The sequence below is a fragment of the Podarcis bocagei genome (assembly GCF_964188305.1).
Source record: "Podarcis bocagei genome assembly, chromosome: 8".
NCBI lineage: Eukaryota > Metazoa > Chordata > Lepidosauria > Squamata > Lacertidae > Podarcis > Podarcis bocagei.
In genome coordinates this window covers 70,751,932-70,779,371 of record NC_138133.1, presented here as the reverse complement: position 1 = coordinate 70,779,371, position 27,440 = coordinate 70,751,932, and the positions used below count along the sequence as shown (strand labels likewise).

Below are 27,440 nucleotides of genomic sequence, written 5' to 3'. Positions count from 1 at the left end.
CATTATAACATGTAATGTGTTAAAGTAACAAGGCAGAGGAAGGTGGGGGAGAAGCAGTAAATATTAACCCCTTTATCTACAATGTCATAGTTCAACTTGTCTGCAACATTGGTTATTTGTTTGCAATCACCATTTCATAAAACACTTGGAGGGATTCAAATGTGATGGATAAATAAAATAATAAATAATTTGTGTTCATTCACTCTGAGAGAGAATGGAAGAGGTTTAAACTGAGTTAGCATGAAACAAATGTCCCATTGCACATTCATTGAGTGAATCTGGATTGTTTTAGGCATCAACTGCCCAAATCAGAATCCACATCACTTGCAACACTCTCAAATTTCCTCTTCTAACTTTGAAACATTTCTTCTTTTCCCTAGCTTCATAGCAAAGTGTAACATTTTAAGAATCACAGGAAGAAATATCCAGAATATAGGTAACACTGATTCATTGGACTGCTTCAAATGGCTAGCCTGGTCTTATGGCAGCAGCCTCTTCATCAGAGCTAATGATAGTAGTGGTTGTGATCCTACTATGCATTCCCAGTAGCAGGGATAAAAGCACAGCAAGAGCCACATTAACTGCTTATTTGGCAACGTGTGTGTGTGTGTGTGTGTGTGACAAACACACACCACCATTCATGATGTGGTTGGATGAGACAACTCTCTATTACCCGTGCATGGGAAGTATCAATCAACATGTGCAGATGGCTGGAATGCTAGGATGAGACTGAACTATTCAGTACACAAACATTCCTCTCATATGAATGGCACAAGCTTAGAAAGAGATGTTTGCATCTTCCCCATTAGAGCATCCCTGAGTCCAGTGGTCAGGAAACTTAGGTGTAAACATCATGTTCATTGGGCATTCATTCTGACTTTCTTGCACAAAGCTTATGCAGTGGTTAGGCTATCATGTCCAAACTTTAATGAGCATTTGTTCTAATTTGTTTATGGGGTGGCTATATGACAATAAGCGTTCATGGTGCTTAATCAACCATTTATCCCCCACATTTTGGTGTATTTCCCCATCACTTACTAACTACAAAATTCTTGTGGTTTTTTTATTTATTTGTGTGCTAATAGAACACTTTAATTGACTTAATTTTGCAAGCTTTCAAAGTTTCCATCCTACCACAAAATAGTGATAGTCTGGATGCACTTTCATCTGTTTCCATTAGAGTGTGGCAATCTTTGGCTCATGATTAAGGTGTAACAAGTGGAACCCTGTGAAATACTATCACAGTGATTTTAGTAAACTCCTCTTTTACTTATTAAAACCCACCCTTTTTTATTTTGAAACACCTTCCGTTCGTTTTTAAAAAGTACTGCTTACTTAATTCTATGATTAAATAAAATCAGTATTAGAACAATTTCCTACTTCATAACATCACATACTTTTTAAAAACTGTAATTGTTATTCATTCTCTATTTTAAATATTTATTATAGTTATTTTACAGTAGAATCAACATTAAATATGAAAAATCTTTTTCCTCAGCATTATTTCTTGTTCATATTTTCTTCTTTTTTCTTTAGCTATTTCCTGCACCTTAGAAACTTGTTTTGGGAACTTGAGCGTAAACAAAAATAACCTTTTCTAAATAAGATTTATTGAAAACATCATTAGTTTTCTATTTTTACAAAATTTTACACTTTTTTCCTTCGAAAAATGCCAGGATGCTTTTGCTGTATTATTTATTAAGGGCTCTACTTCATCAACTTGCTTTTTAAAGAAGCAGTAGGTTTAAATAGCTTCAAATTTAAAATAGTCTGCAGCTCATAAAGCTGGACATTTCTTTCTTTCTACGGTGCTTCTTTTTCATCTCTCTACAGAATGAAATCTATCTTTACTTTTATTTCTGCATCCATCCCTTCCAGGCGTGCTGCCTGTGTTTTGGCCACTTTTGCAATTTGCAGGAAATATTCTAATGGATATCTGATTTTCATTTTTTTTAAAAGTATATATATTAGCCCTCTTCTAAGAAAATTAAAAATTGGACATAGTTTTATGACTACATGACTTCCAAGGTAGTACAAAATTGACATTGGGTAGTATGAAACTGAAATATATAGTTTTATGGAGTATAATTCTATGCCAAGTCAATTCAAATGTGTTTGAGGGTGGTAAAATGTTCCAATACAAAGCCTGTGTCAGAAGCAGGGCACTTGTCGAAGTTTTTGTTTTTTGCTTGAAAACCCCTTAATGTTGGACACAAAAGCCTATCAATAAGAACATAATTTTTGTGGGATAGTCTTTGTCACAAAAGTTTTTCATTTCTGGAAGGAAAAATGTAGTTGGTAAGTGGGTAAAAGATGAGGACATTTCTCACTACTGTGCAGGTGACAATAAATGAAAAGAACTAAGTTGTAGATCTACTTCTGTGTAAATTCTGCAATGAACAGTGAGCCTAGGTGGATGCCAGCCCCACCCCCTTTTATTTTGCAGAATGTCAGTCTTATTCAGAATACTGTTCTGGCACCACCTCCAAAGATAAGATGCATTTTCCTCAGACCGAGAATAAGTTCTTGCTTTGAGAATGCTATTCCCACTCACCCCCTTTCATTCTCTCTTTGGTTCCTCTGCTTTCCTTCCCTTTTCCAATATCATGTATGTTAAATAAAACTGCAATCCTGTACACAGTTTATTTACTTAAAATGTTTTATGCTGCCTTGCACAGAATGTTCCAAGGCAGTGCACAAATAATAAAAATCATTAAAATACATTATCATTAAAAATCCAATTAAAACAATAAATTCAGCCATATCCACGACTCAGAGAGAAAGAAATAACTTAAACAGAAAACAACAAGCTGGGACAAAGCACTCAATAGCCAGAAAAGACCTCAGAGAACAAATACAATTTTAGCAGGCACTGAAACATCACTGTCACTGCCTGCCTTACCTCAGAAGGTAAAGTTGGTGCTGCCACAAGAGAGATATACAAAGCATTGTCATACATATTGGCAGCTTTAATCTTGGGTTCAGTCCATACATCACAGTAGAAACATGTTTTCTGCTGAAGAGCAGAGGTTCTTTTTGGATTTGGAGCGTAACGAAGACACAGATGGGGTGAACACTAAAGATTTTATTAAACAACCCAAAGAAAACTATGAAGCACTGCAATTGTCTTACGCCCTTCTGGCTGCTGGGATTCCCATCAGCAATAGACATGACTCCTGAAACTGGAGCTTGGCTGGTACGCAGCACTCTCCAGAAAGATTTGCATAGAGTTTCTACCAACAGAGGTGTTCTCAGGGCTTATATATTGTTGGAGTTATGTAAGCCGCATCTTACATATGGGCACAAGGAGAAGGGGACGACAGAGGACAAGATGGTTGGACAGTGTTCTCGAAGCTACAAACATGAGTCTGACCAAACTGCGGGAGGCAGTGAAAGACAGGAGTGCCTGGCGTGCTCTGGTCCACGGGGTCATGAAGAGTCAGACACGACTAAACGACTAAACAACAACAACAAGCCGCATCTGGCATTGGGTGGGAACACATCAGTTTCTCATCAAAATGAAAGGCTACTTCACCAAAATGAAAGGCTACTTGGCGGGCAGTCAACATAGACAACTTCTAAGACTAGCTGACACACCCTTTTGCAGGTGCCAGCATATCAGAGCTAAAGAATCCCACACAGTGCCATCAAAGCCTATATATCTAGCTGTGAATAGCAGGCTTGAAACAGAATTAACCATTTAAAGGCCACAGGCCCACATGATTTCTAGATGCAAAAGGAGCATTGCTGGATACCACCTAAATCTCCTCAAAATAACAATAGTCTTCCATGACAGTCCAATACAACATGGGAGCCACTTCCCTAGGTCTTGTCCCAAATTATTTGGGAGGTGGAATATCATTTCCCCATCCCAGCATGTCTGCTCCATTTACCATGTGGAAATGAATCCCACACTATTGCAATTAACAGATGAATTGGGCATGGTTTTTTTTGGGGGGGGGGTTGCTATAAAACCTAGGCTATTTCTCAGATATTCTCTACCTAGGGCATGGACTGAAGGCACAGGATGCAGCCATATTGCTGAAGTTTAGCAGGTCTGAGTCTGGTCAGTGCCCTGATAGGAGATTGTTGGGGAACTGTAAGTACACTTTCTTGAGTTCCATGGTGGAAGAAAGGCAGGATATTGTTATAATAAATAAATATATATACTGTATTATATCACATTATATATTGTACAGTTGTTGATGATAGTAATTATGGTATAGGTATGGTGGTGGTGGCAGTGTTATATTTGATCCACATTTTTAAGTTAACCAACCTAATTTGCATCTCCTTGACTAAAGCACACATCAGAACATAGCTATTCTTCAGATTTTGCACTTCTTTTAATTTTACAAAGCAGCTGAAGGGGGGAATTGCAGTGGGAAAACAATAGGCAGAAATATTGGTAGAGGCAACTTCCTGTTTGCACAGGGGGTTGTGTTATAGGTCATTGTGCACACCAGCGGTCATGCATAAGCCCATTCTGTTGCCACCCCATTCCACCCCTTCTGGGGCCGAAAGCCAGACACATGTTGGCAGTTGTGTGTCGATTGGATGCATGCAAAATGGTCACCACCTGTATCTCTCTATTGTCCATTGTTCTGCAGAAATTCTTCCCTGTCCCCCCGTTCACAATATTCAAGGCACAAAAGTGTAAGGACCCATGTTTGCCAGGAAATGTGTACTTCCTGACTCATGTAATGTGTCCAAGAACAGTGCATGATGGACCACTATTTCCATACTGCAGATGAGAATGCTGCAATAATAGTGAACCACCTAAGGTTACACACTGAAATTATGGCTGCTACAATTTGAACTGGTAAATTCCTGGATTACTACTCATTCGCTTAGCCACTATATTACACTTGCAGTTAAAATAAACTGCATCAGGTTGTTGTTAAGATTGCTTTCAAAGTGAGCTTCACTCGCTCCTGAATAAAGACATAACAAAATACCACAACTCTACACTCAGAAGTCCTTTTTTGATGCCATCCCTCCTTTTCTTCATCATATCTCTGTTCCTTTTCATATATATTGTGATGCTGCCTGACCCGAGGACACAAAAGCACAAAATCCTTGCAGCTTCCCTTTGGGTTTGTTTGATTTTAGCCTGTTTGGCGACTCAGTCAGTATCGCAGCTTCAGACTCGCCCTTCATTGCAATCCTAATGGGCAATTTCAGATTCATGATGAAGAGTAAGACAAACAGGCAAATGGCCGTAAGCACGCAAGCTTGAAGGGGCTTCGTTGCCAGCTCATTATAGCTCCACTAATGAGATTTCCATCCAATTTGTGGGATAGCAGAACTCTACTCAAAAAGGGGGATAGAGCCACTGATACAGTGGGATTACTATGCCCTATTTTTAAAAAAAGAGAAAGGAAAGAAATAACCTTTGTAAAATTCTAAATTCATTGAGTTAGTGCAGTGTTCATATAACACTAACACAATGCATAAACAGTTGTTGGATTATTTACATTGCTTTCATCAGCTTAGCATAATTGCTAAAGTAATGGAAACCTCATATACCCTACTTAAGCTGCAATAAAAACACAATTTATGCACAATCTTCAAATAAAATAAAGAGCATAAGTTTTTCTTCTGCCATCTTGAGCGTAAACAGATGCTGTTTATCAGAATCAGTTTTGAGATTGGTAAAACGGATTGAAGAAGAAATGGAGAGTGTATGATTCCAGCCTGTCTCAGCTCATGAAGAGGTAGTCCCCATATGGCACAGTATCCATAAACATTTAAAGCTATTTCCCAATGCTCCACGATTTTTTAAAGTGAGCCTGAAATATATGCTGCTTCAAACTCGTAGCTTGTAGAGAAGGAATGCAGAACTGTGCCCCCTCCCAATACTGTTATTTCCAACACCCCTGGCCACTGGCCATTTTGGGTAGGGCTGATGGCGAGGACACAGGTTCTCCATCCATATTATAAAAGCTGTGTGGTATTCTTAGATATCATATATAGCCAAGAATCAACAGGACTTGGAACTCTGCTTGCTGGGAGATGTGGTCAGACGTCACATCCATACCATACATTTAAAGTACTCTTATACCACTTCAACTGTCATGGATTATACTGGGAACTGCAGTTCATTAAGGATGCTTAGAATTGTGGGTCTGTGAGGTCAGCACCCTTAACAAACTATAATTCTCAGGATTATCTGTTCAAGTGGTATAAGAGTGTTTTAAATTGAAGATGTGGTAAGCAGGTAGAAAAGAGAACTTCCTAGATCTAAAGAGAAACCAGGTAAAGCTTTCACAGAAGTTGTGTCTGGGTTCTACCACTGTAGGCTGCATTTGGGCACGGGGCCTCACATGGTGAATGCTTCCACCATAGAAGAAAAACATCCCAAAGAAAACTAGATATCAGAGACAAGGGTCCTAAGCCTTCTTTCCAACACTTACTCATCTACATGCATGGTAATATTTTTATGCATCGATATCATTCAGTCTTGGGGTGTACTAGTTAGGAATGTGTGAGAAATTGTAGGCATTGTAGGCCAAGGGGTGTTAAAGAAAGATAGAACTTTCTTTATGTATGCAACAACAGCAGCAGGAATACTCATCGCAAAGCACTGGAAGACACAAGATTTACCCACGCTGGAAGAATGGCAGACGCAACTGATAGACTACATGGAATTGGCAGAAATGACTGGCAGAATCCGAGACCTGGGAGAAGAGACAGTGGAAGAGGACTGGGAAAAGTTTAAGGACTACTTACAGAAGCACTATAAGGTGTATGAATGCTAAGAGAATGCATGATTAAAAATAACAGGGCATCAGTAATTTAGTTGTATGATATATGAATAAGTGATGACTAAGAAAAGGATGAAAGTTTGAAGTAATATTATGTTTAAGCTAAGTAGCGCAGTACATGATAAAATATTGAAAATTGGGGACATAATATTTGAGAATTATAAAATAAGAAATTGAAATAAGGTTATAATTTGCTGATTACAACTATATGACTGAGAACGCAGGAAAGGGCGATGTGAGGAAGTCCTAAGATTATGAAAATAAGATTTAAGGATAAATTGGAAAAAAAGGAATGTGTGAGAAATTCAATTCAGTTCACATCTGAAGTTGAACCTACCGAATTTGCACTTTGCAAAACAATATGAGCCAGCCTTTAAAATTGACAACTGCTCCAAATTTTTCAACACAGTTCTCCACTCAGGTAATGTGAACAAAAATGCATGTACTGAGGTAAAGTGTGGCATCCGTTAACCTAGAAGCTTCAATGCTCCTTTGAGTGGTTGTTAAGTTTACTTTGTGCCTCTTCCAGTTAATCCAACAAATGTGCTGCTGATAACTCTCTCTCTCTCTCTCTCTCTCTCTCTCTCTCTCTCTCTCTCTCTCTATATATATATATATATATATATATATATATATAGCTGTAGGATGTATTTTAATGGTTTATTGAAAATCTTTTCACTATTCAGCTGGATCTGTCTTACCAGGCCCCTAACCTGAGTGATGTGAGTTATTAATTAATATAGATGTCAAAATACTTCAGCAGATTATAAGCAACAATTTTCAGAACACCTTAGTAACTTATCATTAATTTATAAAACCTGTAATTTTCAGAGTAACAACATGTTTGAAACATTCTTTCAGTCACAGATTTGTTCAGTCAGTGATGACCTTGGGAAATGATTAGGGCTTTGTGTTTTTAATTGCCCGGGTTAACTGTTGTGTTTCTCCTCTATAATCTCTGACGTTACTTGTTTATTCAAAATCAGTTTTATTATACTGATACCTTTCAACAAAATGTTGTCTGGTTAGCACACACATCCAAGAAATCAACTTATGTAGGATATGATCTAGCACATAGGAAGGAGAGAAAGCAAGTTTTTTCTATACCTGAAGATATTGAATATTAAATTTAAGTGTCTCAAATATTTGCACATAATTGATTTTAAAGACCACTTCTCTGATTGTCTATGAAGAATAATGTAGGGTTGATGTTTTTTAATGCTGTCAAATAACAACCTATGTTTATTTTCAAAGAAGGACTGCCCTCATGAGGCATTTTTTAATATTTGGGTAATATCCATCATATCAAGTTTAACATTATTTTCTTAATGCATATAGCTCTGCATGAATCTGGACTTTTTAGTTTGCAATAATGAATTTTACTAATTTACCTGTCTTTAATTCATCAGTGTTACTTCTGAAGTTTGGAAAGAAAGACAAATGTTATTGTGGAGTATCACTTTAAATCCCTACCCCCATTCAAAAACGCTTTCAGTGAAGTAAAGCAAGTAAATTTTAAAGTTGAAAATAAGACAATCCTGGGAGTAAAAATCAGTCACTTATCAGTGTACTTCCATGTGGCTCATTCCGAATTCAGAATTTGGAACACAAATTTAGAATATTGAACGTGGCATTATTCATTACCTGGCACTCAGTCACTCAAGGCAGTTAGCCAAACAAGCTATCTCTCTACATACAGGTGAACCAACATTTCTGAGAATCTTAAAAAATTGAAAACATTCATAAATCAAAATAGGAGGTTTTCTATGAGAGAAGCTAAGAACGAGCCAATTTTAAGTATACTGGATGTGAAAACAAACCGGGTTTCCTGACAAGACACCTCCATTTGTGCCGACGATATCAATTAGTGACTATAAAACAGACTTACCAAAGATGATATTTCAATCAGTAATAAGCTTTCTAGATGCAAAGAGGACATACTTTCTTTTCTCTGCTTCTGTATGAGAGTCTAGGAAGGACAATAATGATTACTGTAGCTGGCGGATGGAGGAGAAGCATATGGGATAAAAAAAAAATAAGGTTGCTTCTGAAGTGACATTTCGAAAACTTCCTCAGTTCTCCAAATTGAATCACAAACTTTTCTGCAATGATTTCTGCCAGGTTTTGCATTTGTTATCCAAATGAAAAGAAATTATTTCCCTCACTTACTTTGTTCTCATAACTATTATTTCCTGGTTCTGCAAGGGCATGATTTTGGGGCAGAAGTCCAGGGACCCACTCAGCAGAATGAACATGAAGGACCCCAAACCCAGCAGGGTTTGAGGATCCCTCACCTCCAATGTAAGGCCATTAAGTCCAGAATCTACAATTACCTAACTATACTCCTAAGTATTTTGATGATACACAATGTTTTCCTATGGAGTATGTTTAATTCTAGACCACTATGCAAAAGTACTAATATTCTGGGCACTGAATAGTGAGGAACATTTCAGGTGATAGTATCATAAATAACACAAATATTCTGTTAATATTTCCACCTGTCTATTTTTCTAATGTGTGTGTGTGTGTTTTCTGAAGTGTGAACTGGTGTTACAGGTATATGTAGCTGGTGATTTTTGTCATTCACATTCTTTATCCATATAAAAAATGTTGGATTGCCTCTGAAACTTATCATATCATACACAAATCTCAGTGCTGTAACCATATACAATATTATCCCAAGAGCCTTGCTAACAGGAACCTGAGTCCAGCAACAGGGAGAAAAAGAAGAGAAGTCAGCTTATTCCAAAAATCTGCTGACCCACAAACACAGTCAAGCTGAGGAACAGTTTGGATGTTGAAGAAAAGGTCCTAAGATCCATCTTTATCCACCCCCATTTTCTCCCTAAGGGAACCCAGAAGAGAGGGATATTCTTTTATCTCAATTCAAAGTTCTTTTTTTCAGGATATCTGTCGTGCTCCACACCAAAGGACTTTTATGGTGACAAACAGAATATTGTTGTCGTCTGGTGTTTGAAAATTATGTTATCTCAATCACATTTATAAGTAGGAATATTACATAAATAATACAATTCACATGTCACAAATAAACAAGAACACCAGCCTCCCTAAATTCTGTTGTTCCTTTTCTGGTTGTCACCATAGAATCTGTCCTTGAAGCCTGATATTTCTGCTGGTCAGTGAGGGAAAACGGACTCTTCTTATTTCACCTCAGCACCACAGCAGTCTTCTCAAAATGGCGGATGGTGCCAGTAGCTCAGGAACAAACTTATAGCCCTTTATAATCTAAAAGAACTTAGACAAGGAACTCATACTGTTGGGGAAATGCGTAACTCTTAAACAATTTAAAGGAAACCTCACAACTAACCTATTCGTAAGGGTTCAAGGCCTTACAGAGAGGAGAGAGCAGGCATCATGTGAACGGTACTGAGGTCATGCACAGAATGGTGGCTGCTCTCTGCTTCAGGGGTCTTGCAAAACATGTGCAGCATCATTAAAGTGATATACACAAGTGGGTTACTCATGCATGATCAGGTCAAAAAGACTACTGTTGCAGCCAGTGCAGACTGATAGAGGCAGGAGTGATGCAGTCAATTTCTGTGAGAACCCAAAAACTGACTGCACCATCTTGCCTGGAGTGCTTTGGGAGCAGAACTTTGCTGCAGAGGGATATGCTGATTTGAGCTGAGAGCTACAGTAATGTATGGAGAGAGAATGAGAGACACAGCTGAGTTTCCGAGTGGAGATGCTGAGCTCTAAAAAGTGAACCCCTAGTTCTTCTAACACTCTTTTTAAGACCATTGGGATCTCTTAATTTATTACAGGGATACCTTGGGACCTTAAAAACATTCTTTTCATTCCTTTAACCTCGAAAAAGTGTCTTTTCCTTCATCCTTCCCCTGCCCATGTGTCCCTTTAAGCCTTTATTCCTATTTCCATCAATAATTATTTCTGGATCTAATAGATATGGAACTGTAAATAGTGAAAGCAGAAAAAAGGGGATGAAAAAGAGGGAAATAATGTTGACCAGGATGTGTATAATGATTAATATTCAGCATGCAACATTTCTCAAGGATGGTATATATAAATACCTAATTTTGTGCCATTATCATAGAAATGTTGCCTAACCTTAGCTACCCCTTACTTACTTATGGTCTAATTATCGTGATTTTAACCAATGCTTTTCCATTCCAATAATGGCCATATCTGGATTTATCTTTACTTTCAGTGTCGTTCATATCACTCATGCAGTGAAAATGGTAGCAGGAATTTAAAGTTATTTTAAAAAACATAATGGTTTTTTTAAAAAAACAACAACACCACACAACAGCATTCAAAACAAAAATAATTTTCTTTTCCTGCAAAATTGTGATTTAATTCCATTTAAATTAATTTCACTCTGTAACGTATTTCACTTCAAGGATCTCTCAAAGGCTCCTTCCCCACCCACCCCTTTTTCACACCCAGCCTGGTGATAAAAATTAGAAAGCAAATAAATGAGATGAGCAGCAGCAAGGAAACTGAATGCCTAAAAGTGCATCAAATATAATTGGAAGAGCAGAAGAGAATGTTTAAAGTAAGTTCAAGAACAGTGATAAGGCTGGAGGTGATGTTATCTATTGGACAGAAGAAACCATTAACATACACCAGAGTGTTTTCAATCACTTAATCAGAAAACCCTTTTCCTGAGCACTGTTTCTTGTCCATGTGCCACAGACAAACATAAATATTTTGGATTTCCTGCATCCTTCAGTCTGATAATAGCCTCTTAACTATAAGCCCTTCCCACCTCAAAGACAAAGCTAAAACAAATGATAAAGCAAGAAAGATAGAGATGATTTCTATGCCAGATGAGTTTGTGAATACTCCACAAAGGATCTGCTGTGACTTTTTTGCAACTTCCCTTTAACTTCAACTCGGTAGACAAAAAAATGGGGCAGGAAAATGGCTTAGGGTTCACTAATGAAGCTGCTGGGCTATATTACAGTAACACTGCAGTGGTGTCAAGTTCATCTGAAGCAGTTTCCTTGCCCATCACATACGAGACTCTCAAATGTCAGCATTTCATTTTAACACGTATTTTTATTCTCTTTATTCTGTCTGACTGTCTGCCTCCTGACTTACACCCCATTATTCACCTGAAGCTCAAAGCAGCTTTCATAGGCTTCCTTGGAGGTATTTCATCCAGCTAACTTACCTGCCCGAATTCTAAGATGTGATAAACTTACTCCAGTGACGGCAGTGGTTGCTGTGAGGGTGCCTAGTGTCAAGTGCGCAGTATGAGATACTGCCACTCAAGTGTGCACTACAGTACATAGGCAGTTCCCAATGCCGTGCGAGGATTGTATAATATTGCAGGATGAGCACTTCTAGCAAAAAATAATAATGCTTTATTCTTTTGGAGGTTTCTTGTAAATGTATATATAAATATGCATTTTTTAACACTGTATGTCACTGTGAGATTGTTTATGTAGTAAGAGACAAATAAATGTAATTATCATCAGTGATAGAAAATGGGCGGGATTCAAATAATGAACCTGCCAGTGGAAGTCTGCACAAGGAATGCTGCTGGTACAATGAGGCTATCCATCCTCTCTTCCTCCTCCTCTTGTGGTTGGGAGAATCTCCCAGTGCGGTATGGGGGAAGGAGAGGGCAGATTGTTCCATTAGGCAAGCAGAAATGAAGAAATTGAAGGTGCAATCTGCTTAGCGCTACTTCGAATTCCTGCCAATATTTTTACTGCTAGTCTACTAAGCTGGGGAGAAGAGGCAGAACGGAATGTGTAGGTCTTACATTGTGCAATAGCCAGTCCCATAGGCTGCCCACATTTACCACCTATGCCATGGGCTTAAACACTTCGCTAATTAATGAATTTGATTTCTAGTCCGCAGGGCCTATAGTGGGTAGCAGCAGTTTAAAAACGTGCCAAAGGCCAGTCACACTTGGCCAAATCCATTTTGGAGATAGTAGCATACTGGATCAGAGAGAAGTGGAAATTGGCTCAAGAATGCTTCCTTGCATTCCTATGCAACTCCACACTAAGGGGCTTTATATTGAGTTACAATACAAACTTCTGAGGTTCTGGGATCCAGTTCAGGCTACCAAGCTAGTAACTAAATCAAATATAGATAAGAGCCCACTATACTTTACAGTCAGCTGGGATGAATGCCACCAGATATCTTTAAGATATAACTGTGAAAGCAAGATCATCGATAGCTAATGAATATGAGGACCTCTTGCATATGGGGAATATATGTTTTCAGTCTGCAAGTTGTTGGCAACGTAACCTTCTCAGTAACCCCAAACAGTGAGGGAAATGGTTTTGAATAGGGCATGAACTTCAAGGAATGGAATGATAAAAATACATCAGTCCCAGTACTTTCGTCATCAGTTTACACATTTGGCAGAACCCAGTGCTCAAACATTTCCTAATTCCAGTTTGAATGCTCCCTAATGATGGGTCCAAGAGTTGTTCTGCAAAGTTTAAGACTTCTCCCTGGCATGCTGGTATACAATGAGTTTTATCCATGTTAGGATGTTTCAATATGCACCTAAAAGATGGTTGTTGTTGGCGTCCATCTGTCTCAAGAGACAATGGAGTGCACTTCCACCAAAGTCAAACCACTGCGAGCTAGAGCAATATGACTGGCACCAGCTTGGCTGCAGGATTCGTCAGGAGGTGTACAACCGTCTTTGGAACTCCACTCTGCATTTGTGCTTACTTCTTAGCCTTTTCTTCTCCCGAAGCAGACCCACTGATATTAATTGACAAGATGGTCATGAATGACTTAAGTCCCTTTGCTTGATTGGGCCTGCTCTGAGAATGATTAATCTGACACTGTCTATAGACTTTGGGGAAACTGTGGGATAAATCCGCCTCGTATTCAACGTGCTTAAGTCTAATAAATGCATGAAGGGGTTAAGCAGGCATGGCCAAACGTGGCCCTCTAGCTGTTTAGGGACTACAGTTCCCATTATCCCTGACCACTGGTCCTGTTAGCTAGGGATGATGGGAGTTGTAGTCCCAAAACAGCTGGAGGTCCAAGTTTGGCCATGCCTTCCATAGAGTAAGCTATTCTGCCAAGCTTAGCTAGGTCAATTCCCCTAACCTTGGGAGGAAGGGTTATCAAACTCTTATTCTCTCACTTCAACCATATGAACCCTGCAGTAAGGAGGTCTAAGCTGGATGCTCCAAGCTTAGACCGTGTGGCTTATGCAAGCCATCTTTTTATTTCTGTACAAATAATTTAGAAACATTTACCATCTTGGAACCTAAGTTACACTGACCTTTTTTTCTTCTTTTTTTTCTTTTGCTGCTGTATAGAAAAGCACATTAATCTGAACTTTGAAGAGTTTGTAAGTAAACTATTTTAGCAAATGCGTGGTTTCTCTGTATGTCAAGGTTAGTTGGGAACTTGGAAGCGACTTACAGTAGAAGGGGGTATTTTAAAGTCTATATTTCCACACTTTATTTTGCTGTATGCTTTTAAATCTCTGCCAGGGCTCTCTCGCTATAGAGCATTTGCCTCAAACCTGAATTTAGGCATCCAGTGAATTCTCCTTTTTAAATTATGCCATAGCTATTATTTCCTTTCACCGAATTAAACCAAGAAAAACCTGAAAAGTAAACCCTTACAATATTGTGCTAAAGTATTCCTAGAAGACCCTGAACTCTGGACCAATCATCACTACTTGCTTGTATCTGTTTTATATTTCCGCAGATTGTTGGATCTTTGATCTAGTTTAATATTTGTCATGCTTCCCCCCCCCTTGGGTTTACTAATGGATTTTGTAGATGAAAGACAAAGATCTATAACTCTATTAAAGAAAAATGCGAGGAGTGGAGGGGGGAAGAACAACTAACTTCCTCTGCTCCTCTTACTTTTCCTCCTCCCATTCAATTATTCCAACCACAGCTTACCTGCAGCATAATCACTTCGATCCGTGTCATACAGAAATACTAGATACCGTATTTTTCCGTGTATAAGACACACCTGTGTATAAGCCGCCCCCTATTTGGGGGGACTCAAAATTAAGAAAACGCACTATGCACTATCCATGTACAGTGGTACCTCGGGTTACATATGCTTCAGGTTACATACACTTCAGGTTACAGACTCCACTACCCCAGAAATAGTACCTCAGGTTAAGAACTTTGCTTCAGGATGAGAACAGAAATCGTGCTCCAGCGGTGCAGCGGCAGCAGGAGGCCCCATTAGCTAAAGTGGTGCTTCAGGTTAAGAAAAATTTCAGGTTAAGAACGGACCTCCGGAACGAATTAAGTACTTAACCCGAGGTACCACTGTATAAGATGACCCCTTATTTTAAAAATTTAGGAAAAAATAAAGTCTTATACATGGAAAAATACGGTATCTACAGGCACAAAGCATACTTACCTGCAGATACATGAACTGTTACCTAAACCCCCCCTTAAATGAGGGGGACTATTCCTGGAAGGACAAAAAGCAAGGGGAGAACTGCTTAACCTTTCTACATCCCCTTGGTGAACCATAAATTTAAATATTCACATAAGGGGGAATATTTGGGGAAGAGGCATAGCAGGCAGAGAAGGGGTTAGATGCCTGCTCCATCCACCCCCACTGGAAGTGGCTTTTCTTCATTTAAAGGAGTCATAGGGCTACTACTCACACATGGGTTTATGTGCAATGTGTAGTCTGGGCCTTAGACAACAGTAGTTATTGCTGTCTATAGATTGTTGTGCATGGTTTTTATAATGATTTTTTGTTGTTTCTTTGTTTGTTTTTTAAGTGGCTAAAATAGCCTGTTGAAATAAAATATCCTGTTAGATACACCACTGTTGGTGTCAAAGGCTACTCAAAATATTGGGTAAGAACACAGGTCAGAGACAGAGTGCATGCTTTGCATGTTCTAGGTTCAGCCCTTGGTCAGATGATATCAAGCATGTGATGATACAAAAGACCCCTGCAAAATGCCCTGAGGAGTCACTGACAAGCAAGCAGACAATACTGGGATAGGTGGATTAAGTTATTTTAATCCATGTGCCAAGAAAACCGTAGTGTGCTTGCAGAGGAAACTTAGTCTTGAATATTTATAGCAGAACTAGGAAACCTGTGCCCTGCCTGATATTGTTGTACAACTCCCCCCACAAACCCTGACCACTGGCCTTGCTGGCTGAAACTCATATGAGTTCAGAGTCCAAAGATATACATTCCTCATAACTCCTCTGGGGAAAGGGAGAAGCATGGTTGCAGGATGGACCCCAGGGACACTTCTTTCATGTGCCCTTGCTGTTAGAAATTATTGGGCGTACAATCATGACAAGGCCAGATTATTTGACCAGTTTGCAAGATTGCCTTACATACAGCAGAACTGGCTGGAAGGTTCTTCTCCCTGCCTGCTCTTACAGGCTTTATTTTTTGCTGGCACAGAAATAGGGCGACCAGATGCAACGGAGAACAGAGCTCTTGTACCTGTGAAAAAGGGAATTTCAGCAGGTGCGGATTGCCTCAACCCTTCATGACAAGCCGCACCTGCCAACTTTCCCTCTTCTCTACAAGCATTCAATCCAGGATCCCTGTCCCCCTTTCATCTGGGCACCCTACAGACAAAAGCACTGTATCTTCCCCCATCCAAGCTCTTGGTACTTTCTTTTCACTTATCCCTTTGCTAGCAAATGTCTATTATCAGAAACAACAGAAGTTGTGACAATGGGAGTAGTCCATATGTACACAGTTGATACAGTGTTTCCCTGGGTACAAATGGGCTTTGTCAGTCATTTGAATAATGATGGACCAGAAACTGCAATTTGTGCTCAAATAAATAAACCAAAGCAGGATATGGAAAATAAAGTGAAGCTAACTTCAAGCCATCTTCATAAAGAACAAACACAACTGACACCTTTTCTCAAGTTTAATATCTGCCATTTCTGTTTGTGTTGTTCTGTTGTTAATTTACTTGCTGAAATTATTTGATATGTAAAAAATAAGAAGATAAATATTAGTGCCCTTGTAATAAGCAAGCCTATTTAGATTACATTTCCTCCAGTTCTGATTTTGTAGCACATTTTACACAGGATCTAATGTGAAATAAATCATAGCACCACTGTTAATCGTGAGCGATTCTACAACTAGGGGTGCTCAGGTTTCCTTCCTTCCTGAGAAGTAGGCATCATCACTTTCAATGCCTTGTACCCACCCAGCCAATAATTACTTAAGTCCCCTGGCTCACGTTTCTTTGTCTAACATCTATTTCTTCTAAGAACATAAACTGCTAGCTGATTTTATACCTAACTAGGGAAAGCACAGGGTCTTCAAGGGTGGATCTTAATGGACTGGGGGCAAAAGGCTTCAGTACTGATTTCTGAATACCCTACTAAGAAAAATGGCACTAACAGGTATACAAAAATATCACATATTCCTGATGCATGATGACTTAAAGTTCTTTTTCTTGAACCAAGTAGAAAAAGTTCTTCTATCACCAAAAAAAGAAAAAGAAAAGATTTGCTGCCAAATTTCACAGTAAGGATTCTTGAACAAGCCTCAGCCGAGATCTCATCTTTAATTCAAAACTCACTGATATTTATGTCTGGCAAGACACTATGATATATCAATGTTTGTAGGGTACAATATCTGGACTATAAAACCTCAGCAGAAACATTTACATTTTTAGGAAGGAATAAACAGATGTATGCTAAGGCTGTTTGAATGTGGCAACATTACCAACATTAAGAAAATTCAGGTTTGGGGTTATTTGGTTTTTCTGAAAAGGAAAGGGGGAAAGGCAGTTGAATCACATTGGAATCTCAAGACAATTCCAAGATGAACTGACTTGGAGAGTAAATGACCTCTTCATCTCAGTGATAAAGTTCCAGCCAAAATATTCTCTCAGCCTGAGACGTGATTCATTAGAAATATGTACATGGTGTGGAGCTCGACTCCCTATCTGGCAGAGTCCGGCCTGCAGACTGATAAGGAAGCAAATGCAAATGTCCTGATAAGAACTGAATGCAAATATTTATGATATGATATTCCCTGGGAATTATGTGGAGATAAAACAAAGTGTATTATTTTCCCGCTTCTCTTTCAGGTTTGCCAAAATGCCCTTTTTTGCTTTTGGAATTTGCATTTCTTCAAAATTGATTCGGCTTGCGTATTATGTTAAGCTATTTGTTTGCTAAGGATGGTAATTAGTTACTGTAATTACAGCAATGACAGTTGCTAAATTGTTTTTAAAGCATTACAGTGAGCCTGTGCCAGAAGATTGCAGTATTTTTTTGGATTTAAGCAGAGGCTGGAAAAACTCCCACTCTAAGGCCAGCGTGGGATTTTCGACTACAAAGCTGCTTTTCCTGATTGAAATATTTTTTTTTAAAAAAGAAATCATTAATTTGCATTGATTGTAAGTAACTAACTTTAAATTTTGGTTTATTCACAGATCACAGAAATATTAGTGATAGTGGGTCCTGTGGGAAAGGAGATACAAGGGGGACTCCCATCGTAAATAAAAGTGAAAGCTGATAGCAGAGGGGGAAAGGGTCTAACTATTACTTGGAGCTTGTTAATTAAACCCTTCAGTCTGGTTTTTTTAGATAATTTCTTTTTTAAAAAAACCCACACAATTGTAAAATGTCTGATTCAAAGTCATTCCTGAACTTTTTTTGGAGGGTCTATGGCTAATATGAGATAACAGAAGGGACAGAGTGGGTAGAGAAGAGAGGAAGGAGAATCTCTTCTAAAGAATGCATTAAAGTTTCACACAAGGAAACATTACCAGCAGCCCTTTGCGGTGTGACATCATGCATACAACCAATCTTTTGCAAATCATACCTAACGAATGAACATGGAATGTGTCATGGGATAAACATCTACCATTGCCCCCCAGAAACCTTCTCCAAGGATCACTGTTTATTCCTCTTCTTTGCCGTGCTTCCTCTAACTGGTGATTTTTTGACAGCAGGGAGAGCAGGTGGCTTAGCAGTGGAAGCACCCCAGGCAGGAGGCCTTCCTGTTCCAAGACATGTGGTCCCAGGAGATTAGTTTGTGTAAGAGTGTGGATGTGATTAGGGATGTGCGCATGCATTTGTGTGTGTGTGCATGCATGTTAACCCTAAGGCTTTCATCCATCTCCTCCTGTTTCTCTTCTCCGCCGCTCCCCTATAATCTCATTCCTCACAGTATCTAGGAAAAGACATAATAAACACGGCCAAAACAAAACAAGCAGCCTGCTTTGCCCCATCGCACTCTCTAACAAAGACTGCCTACCTGAGCAGATATACATACACCCATATCGCACTCTGCCTCTATGTCTCACCACTTCTTTGCATCCTGTGTTTCTTCACAATCCCTTTCCCCACACCCTTCCTCTACCACCCACATCCATTTGTATTTGCATTCCTTTTGCAACACCTTTGCAACCTGTACATTTTGCTGTGCCTGCAAGCAGCCTGCTCGCCTCCATGTGAGCAATCTAAAGAGTGTTTCTTTAAAGGGACCTTTGCTTTTCCCCACTTGCCAGCTGAAAAGGTTCCCAGAGCAGCTTACATCAGATCGATAAAAACAATAATAAAAAAGACAGCCCATGCCCTCGGGCCTTACAGTCTAAAATACACATGGCACAAATGAAATACAGGGCATGCAGACGAAGACAGGCAAACTCAGGCAACAGGTCCCAAAGCTGCTAAGTTTTTCTAATGACCAACTTGCATAGAAACAGTCCGGGGAAGAGGAGAAACCCAGTGGAGGTGGTCTTTCAGTTGGGTTGATGGAGTGGGCCCTACTGTCACTTCTCTCCCTTTGTTGCAAGTCAAATGGAATGGGAGTTGGTTTGAAACTTTCAGCACAATCTGTAATTAGCAACTATCTGACTTTTAGAAGACATCTGAAGGCAGCACTGTTTAGAGAAGTTTTTAATGTTTGATGTTTTATCGTGTCTGTAATATTCTGTTGGGAGCCACTCTGAGTGGCTGGGGAAACCCAGGCAGATGGGCGGATTTAAAATATTATGTTATGTTATGTTATGTTATGTTATGATGTTATGTTATGTTATGTTATGTTATGTTATGTTATGTTATGTTATGTTATGTTATGTTATGATGTTATGTTATGTTATGTTATGTTATGTTATGTTATGTTATGTTATGTTATGTTATAATTGCATAGTGGCTAAGAGTGTGAGCCATTGTGCAGATTTCAACCCACTCTTTAACTCACCCAATGGTATTATGCTAGTAACTATTCTTTTTAGCCTCAGCCCCTTTCTGAAAAATGCGGAGAATAATCCTAGCCAAAGTTATATGGCTGCTGTGATCCTTTTGTTCTAAGAATTACTGAGATGATATATTTGAAATCCTTTGTGAGCATTTCCAACATGTGTTTTATAAATCATCAGGCTTCAATCTTAGGAATACTTACCAGAGAGTAAGTCCCACTGAATACAATGGGATGTACTTCTGAGTAAACACACCTAAACACACTCCTGTGGGATGTGCAAAGATAGCACAATCACAGTCATATTCCATGGCTTTGGAAGCTTTTGTATAAGACCTGATGAAAACTGGCAGAAACTTACCCAATAAACCTTTCTTTTTATATTGCAGAACAGACAGACTGACCCTATGCTGGACTAACAGTAAAGCTGTGTCCATAGGAATTGACAGGGTCATTCATTCAGTGCCACCATCCTGACTTATGCATTCATTCCAGAGCAGTGCTACAACAGTGTGATGGAGAAACATCCTGAGCCACCATGCAAATATCAGTAGGAATGAAACTGGTCCTTTGGGTAGACAATGCTGAGATGCTAAACCAAATAAGCACCAGCCCCCCACATATCACACTTGTGGCCTCTTACACTTTGCACAAAAGGAGGTCAAAACAGAGCACAGATTAATATAAAATTATATAATATTAAATTAGGGGAGAGGCCATGGCTAAGTTGTAGAGCAGATGATTGGCCTGTAGAAGGTTCCCTTTTTCTTTTCTTTTTTACTGTGTTTATTTATAAAATTATTTCTGACTCAATTTTTGGCCCCCAAAGGAACTTAAAACTAGCTAACTTTAAAAACTCATTGTAAAGCTTTAAAGCAGGTGCAGGGAACCTGTGGGTCTCCAGATGATGCTGAAATACAGCTCCACCTCCCTTGCCATTGGCCATGATTGCAGGGGCTGGTGGGAGTCATATTTCAGTTAACATCTGGAAGGCCAAAAGTTTTCCCCACCTGCTTTAAGGGCTTAATCTTTGACATTTCCAGTTAAAAATATCAAGTGGCAGGTATTCGGAAAGCTCTCTGCCTGAGATCCTGGAGAGCTGCTGCTATCCAAAGCTGACAGTACTACACTAGATGGACAAATAAGTGTGCCTTGGTAGAAGGCAGCTTTCTATACTTCATAAATCTTGCCCTATTATGAAGAGGATGCATACCCTCCAATATGTTGAGTCGCAAAACCGGGACATGTGTCTTCCCATCTGTGCTCCCTCATGAGTCACATGACCAGTGCAAAATCACAGATCCTAAAAGGGGAGGAGGGCAAGACTGCAGCCCTGAAAAAGTGGCTGGGGGGTGAGATCTCGGCACAATATCATGGTGTCCCCAATGGCCAGCATGCTCTCATGGGGAAAAACAGGATGGCCTGGTTTTTCTGGGACACTTGCGGGGTATGGAGGATGGACCAGTTTGCATTTTTTATATATACAAAGATGAAACAAAGTGCAGTTTGCACCATTTTATGGTTGTGCTGTTTAAACCACAGGAACAGATTACTTTCCTTAATGCTGATACTACCTTCATATACTAATATATTAGTTTATATACTAATTTCCTGCCCTGTGACAGCATCTCTCTCTATCCAACCTGATAGGTTCAGTTCTTATTAGTGTTTAATAGATTTACAGTAATATCCCCAGCTAAATAAGGAATTGTGTGCAAATAGCTGCTCTGAGCACAATTCCACAATACAATCCGCCAGCCAGGGCCTCACATATCTATAAGACTCAACAGGATATACTGAACATCTCCTTCCTTGTTGTATGCAATCCCTGCTAAAGTGTTAACTGGCACTGCTGAGAGTAGTTAACTATTGCTACATGCAAACAGGTTTGGACTGTGACTATGCTGTGTAAAATTACCCAATTCTGAAATTAGGAGTGTTTTATGTTGTGACTGTCAGGGATTTCCTTAAATATATTAACATGTCAACAAGTTTTTGCAGAAGACGTAATCCTGTAACCATACATCTACAGCTGTTAAATACAAGTAAATCTTTAACTTCAGTCTAAGTTGATATTAATTTCCATGTTGGGTTGGGAAGAGATGCTGGCCTAGGAAGCTATATGCAACTTGATCTCAACATATAAGGGAAAACAGGTACCCTTAGATGACTGTGATGTAATGATGGCAGCAGATTATAACATCAAATGAATTTGGAAGTATTTATGGTGATTTAAGCAAACAAATGCTCTCCGCTATGAAAGTTAAAGATGATTCCCATGTGGCCCATCAAGAGTAGGATGAATGACTCTTAATCACATTTTGAGATATTCTCCAACTGCATCAAAGAAAATTCATTCTGCCCAGGTGTGTCTGAGCCTCTTTCCCTAAAACTTATGATGGTAGCTGATAGATGGTAAATATAAATTAGCTGCTTTGGATCAAAGACCAGCTGTAATGATGGGGAAAGAAGAATGGCTACATTCATCATATCATATATAGCAGATGGAGTCAGAAAATGACAGTATTTTGCTAAGCCAATGTAGGCATGGGAAGAAACAAGCAAACAGATATTATGTAGTTCAGCCCAGACTACTACACAAGCCTAGCAGACAATTTGCTGACTCTTAAAAGCTAATTATTTTGTTGTTGTAAAAGGGCTTTGTAAAATGTATTTTCAAAATCTAAAATGTTTAAGCAACGATCATTTTATTTATTATATGATTATATATAGTCAAATATTTTTAAGCCACCTTTCATGAATACAGCCTTCTCAAGGTGGCTTAAATGCATAATGAATATACAGTTTTATCAGGAACAGTGCTTGGGAAGTTCATTTTTAAAAGGAATTAGTTCCAGTTCCAGGTCTCCACTTCTAAAAATGAATTTGCTCCAACTCTAGTTCACCCCTTCCAAATGAGTCCTGCACTGGAGAGGGTCGGACTCGATGCCTCTTTGGGTCCCTTCCAACTCTACAATTCGATGACTGCATTCTGTTTCAGTTTAATTCACAATTCGTTCAAGTGGTCCTCAGTGTTGTTTTTCAGCCTTCAGAATTTTACAAGCTCCCCCCCCCCCCAACAATTGTGACCTTTGAAACGTAAACAGCTACATCACTTTTCAGATAGGTTAAAAATGGTAACTGCAATGGCAACAATTAAACAGAGAATAAGTGTGAAGAAACCCAGAGAGAGTGAGAGAGAGAGAGAGAGAGAGAGAGAGAGAGAGAGAATTGAATGTAACATCTGCCAAAGTTCTACACAAAAGGCACTTAATTTGCCTTCAGTTCACCTAGAAATAATAGGTATAATTCAAGATTTTTGAATTAATTTGGTGAATTTGTTTATTATTATTATTAATAATAATAATAATAATAATAATAATAATAATAATATTTCCGTACTGACCTTCATCTGAAGAAATAGTTAAAACAATTGTAGCAGTGGCTCTGCCTATGCTTTGTAGCTGGTGCTGCAGCCAGATGCAGATTGGCTGCAGGTGCCGAGATAACACAACTACTGCTGCTCTCAGCTGCTGGGGCTGGCTTGCCAAATGGTAAGAGGCTCAGCAGGTGCAAGTTAGCAGGACAAAGGGGGTAGCTGTAGATGGTGGTGAGAGGATTGAAGGCTCTCCTCTTACCCGCCCCCCCCCCGTTCACCTCCTTGCCACAAGCAGCAGTCCTTTGGTTCCTGATCACATGCTACATTGGCCCCGTGTTGTTTACTCCGAGCAGCGATCAGTAAAAAATGCTGCAAATTAAAACATAAAATTGTAAAACAATCAGTGTAAACAAACCATATACAATACAATGCAACAAAAAAAGCAGCAGCATACACAAGATAACCTTTGGTTTAAAGACAGTGACATTATTACATTACTGCTATGTTGGTCTGGGGCAGAACCAGGATGATGGGAGCTGAAGGTTCCCCAACCCTGACTTACAGTGTCCCACACCCACAATGTGTGATGGAATGTCATTGCACTGTGCATCTCCCATAAGAACACAAGAGCCTGCTGGATCAGGCCAAGGGCCCACCCAACCCAACAAGGGCCCCTCCCACATTTGTCTCCATTCCCATCCCATGCAAACCATCGCTGGTCATGAAATGATTAAACAACTAAACACGACTAAACAACAACAACAGGATGTTGCAAAGTGATCAGCAATTGCATGAAAGCAAAATGTCAACTGACAGCACTCTCCCTTGTTTGCCATCTTTCTGTCTTTGAAAACTCCACTAGTGTTTTGGTCTTTTGCTCCCTACGAGGACAGCGAATCTTAAGCCTACTCAATAAATGCTTTCTCACTCTTATGCAAAATAAATGAAACATTTTCTACATTTTGTCCACAATGGAGCTTTTCACATGATTTTAAAATAAAACATCCAGCTTGAAGAGGAGCCTTACACAGCTTGCAGAGAATTGAATTTCTATTGGAGGTTCACGCTTGATAAGGATATAGCTAAAGCTCTAAAACTATTCTTGCCTCTTGGTGGAAGTCTTACGTTTCCTAGCTGGATGAACAGGTCTATACCACAGTTGCCTATGTCACATTGTTTTTAAAATTTGCCTGGCCTTATTTCATCAGTGTTGTTTTTAACTGTTTTTATTTAATTTTATCCATCATCTTGAGGCATGTGTGTGGAAGCTGATTCACTAACAAATAAATAGCATGAGGGGAAAATCAAGAAAATTATGCATACCATAATTCAAAAGTCAAGGCATCACACAGAAGAACATTTGTATGGATAGACCTTTTTTTTTTTAAGTTCACATGCTTGGAATTTTGAAAGCAAAAACAAAAACATGCACACAGCTCTCTCCTGCTTTTTGTAAACGTCCTTCTAAATATGATGGTATTATCTGCCCATCTACTGAAAGCATTAGTCTGGAGTCGAGTGATGCATCTAGCAGCTTTTCCTCACCATCAGTTGCCAGTCATTTTCATCTTGTTTTTGCTCATCTACTTCCTTAGCATATTTCCTGAGACAGACTGCAGAAAGGCCTTGTCTCTTTTGAAAAACTGGAAGAGTGAGTGGGGTACTTTACCTTCTTTCAGTACCCTTTTCTTAGCCTCCTTACATTTCTGGCTGCCTGGTTTGTATTTATGGCTAAACATGGCAGTATGGTGTCTGCTTATGCACATCACACCTGTGTATTTGACATTTACTTGCATGTATTTGGAGCCTGTAGGTCCTACCGGCACCACTGACATCCGCTGTCCCTGGAATCAATATCCCTGATCATTATGATGTATTTTCCCTCCAACCAGCTGTCCCTCTGGGTATCGTATCTCTTGTGAAAGCAAGGCACAAATCATCTGTTTTGCTAGTTAAGTTAAGGTTACCAGACATCCCTGTTTCCCGGGGACAGTCCCCGGATTTACAAATCAGTCCCCTGACAAAATCCATCCATTCCGAATGAAGTTGAAAAGTGTCCCCGGATTCATTGGAAAAAATCTGGTAACCTTATGTCCTACTTTAAGCAAACAAGCACAGGCTCTCTATTCCAAAAAGGAACTCACTGTTCGCTTGCTCTGCTCTCAAACTGTTCTAATTGGCTCCAGGAAATCTCACATGACCAGGGCAACAGGTGCATTCATTCAAAACAGGGAAATAAATTTTCCTAAAAATCCTGAGGTATGATCTACAATTCAAGTCTCAATGCATCCCTGGTGTGCTCTGGTCCATGGGGTCACGAAGAGTCGGACACGACTAAACAACTAAACAACAACAACAGGATGTTGCAAAGCAATCAGCAATTGCATGAAAGCAAAATGTCAACTGACAGCACTCTCCCTTGTTTGCCATATTTCTATCTTTGAAAACTCCACTAGTGTTTAGGTCTTTTGCTCCCTACGAGGACAGCGAATTTTAAGCCCACTCAATAAATGCTTTCTCACTCTTATGCAAAATAAATTAACCTCATCAGGCTGTAGAGTCATTCAAAGTTTTATTAGTGAATCACTCTGATGAGGACAGAATAGTATGAAAATGCTTTGGCAGACCTACAGTTATTAGCAGGTTCTTTTGCACTGCTAAAAATCTCTCTCACTCTCTCTCCCTCTCCCTCTCCCCACCTCTCTCTCACACGCATATAAAGGATAATTTTTATACTTCTTATAAATGAGGTCTGTGTGGTATTTTATGTGAGCAGTTGCCTGAAACTAAAGCTGAATCTTTTTCTTGTAGTTCTTGGCATTCATCTGTCTGGAGAGACAATGGATTGCACCTGTGAGTGTTAAGTCAAACCGCTGGAGAATCACAGGGCACAAGCCCGAATCATGGTCAATTATAATACAGTAACTACTTCTCAGTGGTAGAGTACACGCTTTAGATGCAAAAGGTTCCAGGTTCAATCTCTGACATCTCCAATGGAAAGGATCAGTTGGCAGATGAGCTTAAAGACCATGGAGCACTGTTGCCAGACAATACTGGCCTAAATAGATAAATAATCTATCCTCATTTAAGGCAAATTTCTTTATTCATATTGGTTCCTGCCAACTTAGCTCTAGGGTCGTCGTGTGTTGTTGTGTGGAACTGCAGGGGGATCATGGACATTTTTTTATTATTCTGGCCTAACATCTGCTTTTTACAGGTTAAGTTAGAAATGCATACTTTGCTAGACAATATGCAAACTGAACCACAGGTATCCTTTAAAATTCACACTTCTTCAAACTTTGCAATGCAGTTCTGCAGTCAAGTAATGTTTACAAACATGCATATACAGTACACTACTATGGTAAAATGTGCATTAAAATGCACATATTAGTGAAAATAACATTTAAAAAGCAGTATATTAGGAGAAATTGCTTTGCAAAAATGTGTCAAAATGGTATGCATTTATTAAGGGAAATTCACACTAAATTTATGAGAAATGTTCATGAGAATTTTTTCCACAAACTGCTGCAGTAGAAAACTTAATTTAAGATTGGAAAAATGAGAGACCAAAATTGACAAATTCATCGATCCCTAGACCCAGGTACTAAAAGCCAATACAAATAAGATACAACATTCATACGCCCTAAAATATGACTAACTACTTTCTTGGTTAAGTTTCGTTATGGTAGTTTTGGGGGTATTATTTGTGCATTACAAACATTTGTATATTACATGGAGTTCCCTAGGATCAGTGGTTAAGGAAATAATGACGAGCATAACATCAAACATCTGTATCGCTCAAAAAAAGATGCATTCAGTGAAACCTGTACTGCAACCATTGGTTAATGCCAGGTATCCTAGCATTGTTAAGGTGGTGTAATGGAAAAGACAGTTGCACATATGTTTCCACTTTATATATTTGCAAAATTGAAATTAGTTGCTTAACTTACACATATGCATTACCTCCACAGCTACCTTGTGTCTGATTAACAATGTCACTCCATAGGTTAACAGTAATCTAAAGTCATTCAAATGTTTACTGGGTGGTTTAGCAATGGTATTTACTAATAGCTCCTCTTTTAAATAGGGTTATCAGGTCTTACTTTGCTTTCATGCTTTGTGTCTTTTATCTAAGAAGCCCTTTT

General features: G+C 39.1%; 1 protein-coding gene across 2 annotated transcripts in view; it reads right to left on the bottom strand.

Annotated features, from left to right (window-relative positions):
- ZFPM2 (zinc finger protein, FOG family member 2) overlaps positions 1 to 27,440 on the bottom strand; it is a 455,323-nt gene that overhangs the window by 426,014 nt on the left and 1,869 nt on the right. The window contains exons 2-3 of one of the 2 annotated variants that reach the window (XM_081204396.1): positions 23,323 to 23,664; positions 8,656 to 8,736 (exon numbers count right to left, since the gene is read on the bottom strand). The gene's annotated coding sequence lies outside the window, so the exon portion shown is untranslated. Of the gene's footprint in view, positions 1 to 8,655; positions 8,765 to 10,095; positions 10,187 to 23,322; positions 23,665 to 27,440 lie in introns of those variants that run through there. The other variant, XM_081204398.1, reaches the window with a different exon arrangement.